The 12899-nt window shown below is 44.5% G+C and overlaps 1 long non-coding RNA gene across 1 annotated transcript in view; it reads right to left on the bottom strand.

Annotated features, from left to right (window-relative positions):
• The window catches only part of LOC147747999 (uncharacterized), a 168153-nt gene that overhangs the window by 88903 nt on the left and 66351 nt on the right, over positions 1 to 12899 (bottom strand). The window lies entirely within an intron of this gene.

A 12899-nucleotide genomic window follows, 5' to 3' on the forward strand; every position in this document is an offset into this window, starting at 1 on the left:
CACAGCCAAACATTTGCAACAGGGGGGGCTCTAGGCTCATGCCGGCCCTGGGCAGGAAGCGTAGGTAGGGGGCCCTGGAAGCGGGGTTCCGGGCAGGGAGGAGCGCGGAGGCCAGTGAAGAGGGTGGGGGTCAGGGTGTTTGGAAGTGGAACAGAGCCAGAGGCTGCCAAATCCCTGCCAGGGGCCACCACGCAAATATGTATCCATCCTCAGAGGATTATTATATTAAGGATATATATTGGCGTGGTGGCCCCTGGGGTTTGGTGGCCCTGTGCAGGTGCACTGCTTGCACATGCCTAAGGCCGCCCCTGTTTGCAATCCCTCGCACACATTAAGCACAGCAGCCAGAATTGTCCGTATTACATCACACGGTCCTCCTGGTTGCGAGTGTGCACGTGTGCGTTTCAGCACTCTTTGTGCATGGCTATTAGAAATGACTTCGTCTTGGGCTGTGGTTAACTATGAGTAAATTTCCTGTTGAGGTCAGCAGTTTTTTTCCTTTTTCTGGCAAAGGACACCATTTTGCCTTTTTCCAGAATGGTGAGGTAAGGCTGACATCACCAAGAAACTGTTTGCTATCCCACAGCTCCCCGTGTGGCCTGGCTGTGGGTTTGCAATATGTGTCCTATTAAGGCTAATGTAGAAAGGGGGGGGGGGGTCAATTAACCATTGGCATACCTTTCACCTTTTTAGTCTCCACCGATGTTGAGATCGTGTGGTTTTGGCAATTAACATTTTTATGGAGGGTGAGGAACATTTACAGTGAGGGTCGCCAACCTAGTCTTCTTCACACCCAAACCAGCAAAACGCATCCCATAAATGTAAACAGAATGTTTATATCAATAGGAGGCTTGTCTATTTCTTGAAAGGTGAAGTGCAGTGCAAGGAGGGTGACATCCTCCTAATGTGGCTCAGTTCATTGGCATGTCCTTGTCCAAATCCACCAAAGAAGTGCAGCAAAGAGTCTGGGTTCTGTTCCCTCAGCCGCAGCCAGTGCAAGGAAGCACAGTGGGGCAGGGCGGGGAGGGGAGTCAACAGAAGACGGAATAGGGAAAAATAAATAAATACATAAATCCTATTCCGTTGTCTGTCGACTCCTCCCACACCCCATCCCGCCACACCTGCACCGGCCCCAGCTGTGTTCCCTGGGTGCATTAACTCTGGTCAGTGCTTAATTTGTTCTGGCGTTTGCCTGTGCTCGGCACTTGCAATTATTTCTAGACACCAAACACTTGCACATATTTATAAAAGGCTACCCCGAGGTGGCACTGTCTGTCCTTTTTTGAGCTGACCACATTGGTACAGTAACAACTAAAAATCAATATACTTTTAAACACAGTACATAGCTAACACTTTTAGACTAATCATACAGCTCGGGATAGCCTGGAATAATTCAAAATGTCACACTTGTGTGAGCAGGATGGTTAGTAATGTAATGCTGGTACTGCCATTCAGCATCAATGACAAGTGCCAGCTGCAGATGAATCCTGAGAAACCCTTTGGGTTCTTGCATTTTTATTTTTACAAGTCAAGCGATGTCTGGAACCCTGTATTAAGCAGAAGGTAGGTTCAGTCTTTCCATTCCATTTCAAGGAGATGGATGCCAAGTGAGTTACTACTCTATCAGATTTAATTTCAGATTACTAAAGAGTTCCTTAAGTCACACGTGATCAGACCATCTAAGGTTGACAGCCTGCCAAGGAATCTCCTCATGCCACCTATTCACTGCCTTAGCAGTGCCATTTTTAACAAGATTATTAATACATAAAATAAGAGGAGACACTTTTACCATACGTTTCACTCATGGGGACAATAGTACGTAGACTGGATTGGTGTCATGCGCAGTGGCGGCTGGCAGGGAACAGGGGTGCCGGCAGATGTCTCCTCTTCGCTTCAGCCCCTTCCCACACCGCCTTCTCCTCAGCTTCGGCAGACGCAGGAAGCACACATACTCCCCCCCTAAGCCAATCACAATGCTGCAATGCAGAGTTGTGATTGGTCTTAGCAACCTGATTCGGAGCACAGACAGGGAATGGGAGCCTGGGCATCTTCCTCACCAGGCTGTGTAATGCAGCCTGGTGAGGCACATGGAAGTACGCATGACTGTTAGGCCAGGAACAAGACAGTCGATCAAACAGCCATGTCCACTTAGAGTGTGCCACCACTCCACCACCTGTGACCCCATGCCCCGCCCATGGTTACTATCATTTTATTTTTCCTTTCTCCTGCTCTGAGAGCAGTGGGGCGATGCTCCTCCGCCTTACTAGAGGAGCAGCCCCTAGTCATGCATTCTATCTTGCTGCCCACACTTCCTTAAGGTATTTCCCTTTTTATTTCAGGCCAAACTTCTAGTGATCATTTCTTGCCTATCTCCATCTTCTAATATTTCACATAGCAATTCCTTCCTGTGTATCCTCCACTATGGTCACATTTTTTTGTTTTGAGATCTTCCTTAACTGTAGTTTTATTGGAGGCTTCAAATAAAAAGTCTACTTTTTTATAACTTAATGTGGGACAAGTCGTATTTGGGAACCTAGGGTATTTGGGTGTGTGAAGTTACGACGTGGTTGTGGAAGTAGAGTACGTGTCTTCTCTATTTTGTGATCTACTTGCCAGTCCTCACTTAAGAGATGTTTTGCTGTGAATGAAGAAGGTGGACATGCCGGGTCTCTGTAAGCTTCTCCAATTATACTGCAGGACTGCCAGCAGTCACCAATAAGATACTCTTAAAAAAAAATATCACTCACAGCTTCCCAGTGTGTTATCACCACAAAATATTTGGTGGTGGGAGCATATACAATATTTGGTACATAGTTATTGATGTGAAAGAATATTGACTGCAGAATACTGACAACCATTATATCATTCTAATTATGTAGGGAAGCAGGGGTGTAGCTATCAATGATAAAGCAGGTGAAGTGGCACCAGAGCCCAGGGGTATAAGAAGTTTACTGCACCCCACTTAAACCTGTGATTTGCTACTTATATTTTGGGTAGAAGACCCATATTCCATTCTTACCTCAAGGGATTGGATGCTGTTGTTATGCCACTGCATGTAAGTTTAGATTTACTATTCCTAACTCCGCATCTACATACCTTGACATAAACTATGTTAAGTAATAGGATTGAGCTAATCCATTAACAGCTAAATCAAATTAGCTGCAATAGAAGCCTTTTGGAAAATATCAAATTGTGTTCATGGCAACTATGGTACTTTAAATACAATGAATACGCTGCTATAGCAGACTTCTTACCTCTGTCTTACAAATATATACCATCGTCAAATACAAAAAATGCCTGAAAGACATATACAATACAAGCAAAGCTGTTTGCTTACTGTGGTGATAATACTTAGCTTGTAACAAGGGTACTAGTCTAGATTGAAGAAAATTGTTGTATATGTTTCTGATGAAACACATACTTTAAAAAGTGGTTTCGAAGAATTTTTCTCGTCTAAACTTTTGTGACAAATATTTTTTTATTAATGTTTTTTCTTCACTTTAACGAAATGAAGCTGGAGAAAAACATTTTTGAAGAAAAAATTGCTTATTATTTTTTTATTGGTTATTGGGGGATTCACCCACTCTTAACCGCCTCCTTTTTTAAGTGAATTCCCACTTAACAACCCTAACCTCCCCATCCTTTTCTTTAATACTCTTACGTCTTGTACCCTCCGATTTACTCCTTCTTTTAACATTTAATACTTACCACACCCCATTTATGTTTTCTCCATCCTAAGCACTCGCCCCCTTACTTGTCCCATTTTACTTCATCCTATTCTTTTATCTTCCTTTCCCATTTTTTAATAGTCATATGTCTTCTACCCTCCTCTTTTGTTTCTTTTTTTCTTTCCTTTTACTACTTCCCCTTTTACTTTTTCCCATCCTGTACCTTCTCCCTCTGCTACTTTTCTCCCTTTCAGTTCCTGTTTTTTTTTTATTTAATACCGTACCTTTATACCATCCTGCTGCACTCCTTTTGCACTACTTTTTTTTTACTTCCTTCTACTCCACTAAGGTTTTCACCACCCTAAACACCCTCCACGTTACGTTTCCTTCTTTCACTCCCTTTTATTGTTTTACTTCCCCTTCCTTTTTTTCAGACCCTTACGTCTTCTACCCGTCTACTTTGCTCCTTTTTAGGTCTAACATTTGAGACCTCTTGTATATACTTTAGCATATACTTATATGTGTATGTACTTTGTGGGCTCTGGAGATCAGCCCTAGGACTTGTCTGCTTCCACTTACGGACTTTTTTTCTGTTGAACTGCCTCTATTTAACTGTCTTGATAGAAAACTACCAGTAGAGGTCAGTAAAATACCAAAATTGCTTTCAGCTTGTTCAACTGCCTCTATTTAACTTTCTTGATAGAAAACGCCCAGTAGAGGTCAGTAAAATACCAGAATTGCTTTCTGCTGAGGGACTTTCTTTTTTAAAATGTTTCTGGCAACTGCCTCTATTTACCTTTCTTGACAGAAAACGACGAGCAGAGGTCAGTAAAATACCAGAAACACTATAGCATTCTCTATATTCCAGTGCATAGAATTTGTCTTCCACGAGCACCTGTAGACAATAATATTTTTTTAAATCTTGTATTTTCAGTGATATGACCACCAAAGGCCCAGATTTATATTAAAAACAGAGCTTTGGACTATACCATTTCCCACTGAAGGCAATATTTCTCTCCATGTGTTCCCATAGCTGGCGTGTCACGCAAGTTGGTGCTTACTTTCCCTCCATGTTAAAGAACAGTAGATGTTTCAGCACCCAGGCTAATGTGCTGTATAGCTAAATACATATAAGATCCCAAAGGAGAGACAGATTGCATTGTAAATGCTTGTTTAATATTACTTGTATTATTTCCGCCTACACCTCCATGTTTTCTCCCATTCTATACACCCTTTCCTCTTATCATCTCACCTTTCTCTTGATGACATATGCCTTTTCCACGAAGACATACTTTTCGTGGTATTTGTGGAAGTGAATAGTCCTTCAGAAAGGAATTTGTCATGAACCTTGGCAAATACAATTGGTTTGGCACTACCTGCTAGCTTTTTGGCTTTCTCAAAGCTCGATTTATTTTGTCTTTTTTGACTTAAACTGTATTTTGGGGGGATGGAGGGGCTGGCAGGCCTTAGCAGGTATAAAGAAAACATGTTGACTAAAAGCAACAATATGTTTTTGGTCTAAAAAAACCATTCCTTCATTTGTCCTGGGCGCTGAAGGTAATAACTTTGATCATATATCTGCTCCTTGTGAAAGAGCAGAATGCTGCCACTCACAGAAAACTTAGCCAATGGCTGAAGTGGGGGTGATCCATTTCCCCATGCTGCATGCATGCATGAGACAATAACAGACCAATAAGTGAAGAAGGCTTCCTGAAAACCAGGCCCAGAAAATGTTTGTTTGAGTTTTCTGCCCCTCGGCGCATACTAAGCTCACAGATCTAATGTGGTGTATGTGCCCTATGCAGTAGTCTGCATTCTGCAAGCTGAAAGAGTGTCACCTGGTCGGTATAGACCCTTACAGCTGACCCTCATAACAGAGTTTATTTGCAGAGATAAAGAACTTCATATGAAACAAATGCAAGGAAGCATTGTATGTTTGAAGCCTTCTGCATCAATGCTGCGTGAACATGTATCACTGCCTCGAGCTCACATAACGGAACTCGGTCTAGTCATTGCTGTAAAGGCATGTGGGTATAAAAAATAAAACTTCCGAGCTCGTAGCAAACACACGGATCATTCACTATTTTTCATTTCTTTCGACGCCCTATTTCTGAATTTTTTTCACTATTACAATTTAGGAAATCACTAAAACGTAATAAAGTGTAGGTGTGTGTGTCTGTCTGTGCATGTATAGATTGTATAGTGGAGATTGTGTAATCTGCATGTGCTTGAGAGTGTGTGTGGCATACACAAACTTGTTTTTAGGCAGTCCTAGTTAGCAGCATATTGTACCACCATCAGGGGGCGCAAGTTTGCCGCTGCAAACAGCAAACATGTAATTTGTGTGCGCGGGTGTGTGTGCTCTTGTGGCGTAAGAATTTAATGTGACGCCAGATGGTTTAGGATGCTTACAATACAGCCATTGTATGCCACTACCCGCCAGTGACACGGCTCTTTTAATTGAGTCCGCGCTGTCCACATTTTAGATTTTTGGAGAACTCAAAAAGTTGGATTTTTCACTTTCTTTGTTGCAAATGCCTAATTTTTACACAACACTTCACTGCGTTTCGACAGTTTTAAGGAACCGAAGGCTGTGATCGTCGGGGAAAATGGAGCCCTTTGTCTGTACTGACTTCCAGGCACGTTTTGGCACGAGCCTCCCTCCCTGCCACAGCCCGGGGAGGGGCTGTGCAGTCACTTGTCAGCTTTCCTCACATCTGCAATTTCTGCCCACTCAGCACTCCTCGGAGGGGCTGGCACGGGGAGGGGTGGGGGCGAGAGGGAGGGGGGAGGCCAGGGCCGCTGAAAGGCAAGCTCCGAAAACAACTGGAAGAAGCTGTCTGTTTAAATGTAAATCGGTGAAACTTTTAAAAGAGCTTTCCAGGAGACAATCTTTCGCTTCTGATGGACTAACGCTAATAGTGGGATCATAGCGCTACGAAGTTACCTAAGTAGAGTTTTCTAGAATATGACATTAATATTTGCAACTTGTTTTGCTCAGGAGATTTTCCGACACCGCTCATGGACCGATTTTTATTAGCAAATTTAAGACAAATCTTAAATATAATTTGCTACTAATAAAAAAATACTTTTGTCTTCTGGTTAACGTTATGAATGGTCTTTCTATCATTAATAAATAACACGTGTGAATCAAAAAGTGCTAGTGAACACCTGTTGAACACATAAAGCAGTCGCACAATCAATATTTCTGAGTTGCAGTGGTTAAATAACCCTCTGGAATTGGGTATGCGTGCATTTTTTTTGTAAAAAGTTCAAAACTATTGTGAAATTTTGTTTCACTGAGTGCCCAAAAAGAATGCCCACCCCCTAAACCTTAATGCCATACAGCATCAATGATTTTATGCATGGATGGCAATTCACCGAAATGCCAGGGGTAGTGGAAGTGACATCACATGCCCTTTGACCTCCACTTTCACTCACACACACATACTTACACATAAACACAAATTCACACATATACAATCCCACACAAAACTGGAATGGCAAGGGGAGCAAAAAAAGGATGGATTTAGGCCCAGATCTCTGTACTGGAGTGAAGGTTTGACATTGTTCAACATTCGACCCATCAATTGCTCTTTTTTTTCCTCCAATTTAAGTAACAAGCAAAAACCATGGCCCAGGTGGACTAAATGTTTGTGCGGGCTCGCACCTAACGCAAAGCAGTGGTTTGTGGTACAAAGCAACACAAACAGCAACAACTTTCATCTGCTAAATAATTTCAACACTGAAACGTGCCCCTTCTGCAGCATTAAAATCTCCCATAAATGTATGCAATGGGGGCGTGACTGAGGCAGAGCAGTGCAGACATCCTTTGGATTTGAGGCAAGGCTAGACCAACTAAAATGGCCTGAGCTGGCTGTGCTTGAAATCAGTATCAGTGAAAAATCAAGTGCAAACGAGGGGTCTAGTGAAATAGTCTGGGATATACCTTAATTGATCAATTAATAAGTGCCAGTCACCCTCCTTGAGGTCATTGTCGCTGGCCCTGGTCAGGCATTGACATGGGGGACCACTGACTGCGCACAAACGCTACTGCCCGTTTACGCAGATCAAGGGATTGGGTGGTAGTTTGAGCCGACTAGACTACTACTTGGCGACACGGGGCATGCGGAAGATACAGGTTGTATGGGGTAGGTTCACATCAGTCACACATACACACACACACACAGTTTGAGGGGAGAGGGGGTTTGATTTTGTATTTCTTCATTTTGTATTGTACATATTGAGATGTAAATGTCCTTCTGCGACTGTCCATTTTTTTTGGTGAAATGAAGCTCTATCTGTTTGTGGTTGGCAAATGCTGCATGTCATACTGGTCGGGTACCCTGGCCCTCTCGCGAAACAGGGTCTCGGTGGGGGGAGTGAACCCAGTACACTATATTAGAAGGTAATATGAACAAATACGATTGAAATGTATCCAACTTCCTTCGACATGGAGTGATGTTGCTGTATGCCAGGTGTGGTTCTGCTACACCAGCAAATAAAGTAAAAATGCAATAAATTTTGTTACAAAAAGAAAAGTGCTGGGCATTTCAGAGGTGGAGCTAAGCTTGGAACAAAAAACTGCCCCTTGGTACTCGGAGGCCCTCAGCGAAAAGAAACGTCACTGCAGGAAACTAGAAAGACGTTGGCGTATGCATTAATGACTGGATGAGAAGACCCAATATAGAGAGGCAATCAAATCCTATAAGGTCGAGGTTAAAACTGCCCAGTCTACCTACTTCTCGGATAAAATCATGCGAGCCAAGTCTAAACCGAAGGAATTTTCCAAATAGTAAAAAACGCCTCACTAAACACCCCTCCCCCGGGACGCACCCGGGTAAAACCACAGCCCACTGCAATGACTTGGCAGAATTTTTCCATCACAAAGTCAATCAAATCTACTCCTCTTTTCCTTCCATAGCACCTGACTCCAGAGCTCAGGGACAGGCAAACCTGGGGGATGCTCTATCGCAATCCCCGATAATTCTGGCACACTTCCCATTGCTAGATCTCGAGTCCCTGGACTCCTCAGCCCGCCAAGTAAAATCTGGGTCACCATGTGACCCAGCACCTCCAGAAGTTATGATGCTGGCACCTCAGGTCGTTCTACCCACCATCATGAACCTCCTGAATGCCTCCATCACCTCCGGCACCGTCCCAACTGCCTGGAAGCGGCCCATGGTCCGTGCTCTGCTAAAAAAATCGAACTTAGACCCCGGTGACTTCAGTAGCTATCGTCCGATCTCCTTGCTACCCTGGGTGAGCAAAATTCTCAAGAGGCACATCAACATCCATCTGGTGGACTTTCTCGAGAATAACCAGCTGTTAGATGCCACCCAGATGGGTTTCCGACCCAGACATGGGACGGAGACCGCTCTGCTGGCAGTCACCGAGGAAACCAGAAGGATCTTGGACCAAGGGGGATCAGTGGCAGTGATCCTCCTTGATCTAAGCGCAGCATTCGACACGGTCAGCCATGACACCTTGCTGAGCTGTCTCTCGAATGTCGGAATATCAGGCAGGGCATGGCTGTGGTTCAAATCATTTCTGAGCAACAGGTCCTTCCAAATTTTTGATGGAGACATGGTATCCAGAAGCAGGCCGTTGAGCTGTGGAGTCCCGCAGGGCTCCTCCCTAAGCCCTGCGCTTTTTAAAATCTATATGAGATCGCTAGCTGAGGTTGTCCGTCGGTTTGGTATTAAAATCATCTCTTACGCGGATGACACTCTGCTAGTGGTCTCCTTGGCGCAGGAGGATGGCCTATCAGCATCCGCGGGGCTGGCGAAGTGCCTCGAGGAGGTAAAGGGTTGGATGACTTCATCCTCCCTCAAACTTAATGGGGACAAAACGGAGCTGATGCTCCTGGGCCCCACGAGTCCCAAACTTATTAACTCCCTCTGGCCCCCATGCCTAGGCACCCCTCCAACCCCCAAGGACAACATAAAGAGCCTGGGGGTCTGGCTGGACAAAACTCTATCTTTTAATACCCAGGCCACATACCCTCGGCAACCTGCTTTGGTCTCCTCAGGATGCTGAAGAAAGTTCTTCCACTGATACCTATGGAGGCCAAACAAGTGGCCATTCAGGGCCTGATTCAGTCCCGACTGGACTTTAGCAATGTCCTCTATCTCGGTGTCCCTGAATACACACTGCGTAAGTTGCAGACAGTCCAAAACTGCACGGCCCGCACATTGCTCCAGCTGCCGCGTAGACTGTCAGCCAAACCTGAGCAGTCTGCATTGGCTACCGGTACGACAAAGAATTGCCTTTAAGGCTATGTGTATATCCCATCAAGCCTTCTGGGACACAGGACCGGCAATCATCCGTGAACTAATAACACAGTACCATCCCAGTAGAAATCTTCGCTCTAGCCAGGCGTTTCTGGCCACAGTCCCTAGAATAAAAAAGGCAAGAGGTGGTGGCAGGATGTTTACTTACAACGCCGCCAAGCTATGGAACTCACTGCCCCTTCAACTCAGGTCCAACCCTAATCTGTCCTCCTTTCGGAAGCAGCTGAAGACTTTTCTTTTTAACGTTCCTCACTAATCCCCCAGCGAAATCCCTCTGCTAAGCAAACCACACCTGTCAATTAGCGCTTGGACGCCTCAGGGCAGCAATCGCGCTTTACAAATATACATTTCATTTAAGTTCATTCATTCAAATAAGAAATAAAAGGAAAATAGGATGCCCGGCCAGAAAGGAATATGAAAGCCAGTGGAGAAATGCTTGGTACTTCCCGTTGAGTTACGTTAGAATGCATTTATAAAGTAAGTTATCCCCCTACAACTATCTGGTTCTAAGACAAGAACATTGGCCAGCTTGCCCAAAATAACGTTTTGGAACAAGTAAGGTTGTTAACGTTTTGAAGTTGAAGTTTCTTTGGAACGTTAGCCAAGAGTTGATTGCACATACACGCCACTTTCCGTCACAAACTGACCCTTCCATCCACACATTGCTCGCAACAGAGAAACCACGAGTCAAGGGTAAGGTGGTACAAAAAGCCATTATCCAGCAGCGGAACTGAAATCAGTGAGTCCGTGACAGCGGAACTTCAAGGCACAGTTCTAGCATGAGTGAATACTTACAAGATCCTGCTACCAGTACTACTTCAGTGAAAAGTGGCAGCACTCACACAGTCAAGCCACATACTAGGATACATTCAGAACGGATGCCCCTGATTTCTCCAGAGGAGCTGTTCTTATCAAATTAAACAAATCAAAGGCTTCAGAATATAATAGCTTGCAGAACAGGATTGGTTTCTCTTACAAATGTCAGATGGGCCTCAACGTTTCAAATGAATCACACGGTTTGCGAGTATCACTTGCTTCAAACCTAAATGTAATTTATATTAGAGAAGAGGCCATTTCATCGCATAATGAGGGGTGCATGGTACTTTGCTGTGCAGTGTGTAATAACATCTAGGACAATCCACAGGAGCTCTCTAAGGATTAGGAACACACATAGGGCCTTATTACGATGTCGGTCGTAAGGCCACTGGCCTTTGGTCGGGGGCCTTACAACCGGCATCGTCGCTTTCAATTCCGACCGGCTGACTATGATACAGCCAATCGGAATTGAAACCGGAGCGTCATTCCGACTGGCTTCCGATGGGCTTCAGGAGCCCGTCTGCCAGTTGGAGACCGCCCCGTAATCCAAATGGAAGGCGTTTCCGCCTTCTAGATTACGACGCACTGTTTCCGGCAGGGTTTCCATGCCGGCATTTCCGACATGGAGACCCTGTCTGGAAGCGTGTCTGGAGGGCCCTAGCAAGCCCCCTTTCCCTTGCGGCCACTGTTAATCCCCTGCCCCCCTGTTACCACAGGGTGCAGGTATTAACATAATCTCCCATTTCCCTGTAGGAGCATGTACTACGGCCGGTTTACGGCCGTAACACATGGGCCGTAACAGATGCACCGATAGGGAAATGTGGGAATGCGACCGAGCAGTGTTCAGTCGCATCGCAATCAGGGGGTCAAGACCGTCGACCGGAGGTCCAATGGTCCAATTTCCACGGCGGTGTCCTGTCGGACATCGTAATGAGGCCCAATAGGTGTCACGGAGGTTGTGTTAAATAGACACTTTAATTTTATTGCACACTTGCTTTCACAGTTACATTGAAAACACTGTACACAAGAGGTGTTACAATTACCCACATAAAGTGCACTGAAAATTCCAACTTAAGAAAGAGGAGAGGATGAGTCAGTCCTGTGGGGTTTCACACCTATTACATACAGATAACACACAAATAAAAGCAGCAAGATCCTGTGTCAGTATAACGTTTTACCACGCAAGTATGTTTTGGAAAGGCCTCCGGCCTGCATGTCCTTTATATTAAAGCTAGTGTGTAGTGTTTGCAAAACAATACTTTCTAAAATGTCACCACTGCAGACTTTCTAATATAGATCGTGAATGTGAATGCTGGTTCTTCACTTTAATTAGTACAATGAACCCACAGCCATGGGTAGGAACTGGCAGTCCCTGCACTATTTATAATACCTTATCTTACCTTCTTCAGGATTGTTATTGATGTCCAGACTAGCTATTCCACTGGCAGACGACTGCTATAGGGGGGATTTATCATACCACTGGGCTTTTGAAGGGAACATGCATGTTGAATCCTAAATATGCACTATCAGCACAGTGACCAAGTAAATATGCATAGAACATACTAGATTTACTATTCTGACAACTTATTGCAATTCAATATTGTTGAGGCGATATATGTGCATGACGATATTTAAAACTCGCTATTTTGATAGCATACCCTAACATGCACTCGCGAGGAAATATTGACAGTTTGCATGGAAATACTTGGCGTGGGAGACTATGCGAACTACAGATAATCCAGAGGTCATTTATCTCTCCTGGAATAAAGCCAAGAGCGCAGAGTAGGTAACAGGTGATGTGCTTCTAAAGTAAGTGATTTGTGGGATGCCATATTAATATTCAATGATTTCCCCAGTGTCGCTTGGAGCCCCAGGCAAGACATTTTGGGGCCCACTGTTTGCAATTGCCCTTCCATTCTCGGCTACTTGAAGCCTGCATGATGCCAAACAAACTTTCAGAAACGGGATTCACTCAAAAATATTGTTGAAATATGTCTTTCAAGAGCCCCCAAAACTCCTTCAGATGCCACTGTGCAAAGAGGGACTCAGGGGTAGAGTTAGGAAATGAGGTGAGTGGCTGGGATATGGAAAAAGATAGAGTGAGCTAGATGAAGAGAAAGTT

Source organism: Lissotriton vulgaris, chromosome 1_1 (assembly GCF_964263255.1).
Source record: "Lissotriton vulgaris chromosome 1_1, aLisVul1.2, whole genome shotgun sequence".
Classification (NCBI taxonomy): domain Eukaryota; kingdom Metazoa; phylum Chordata; class Amphibia; order Caudata; family Salamandridae; genus Lissotriton; species Lissotriton vulgaris.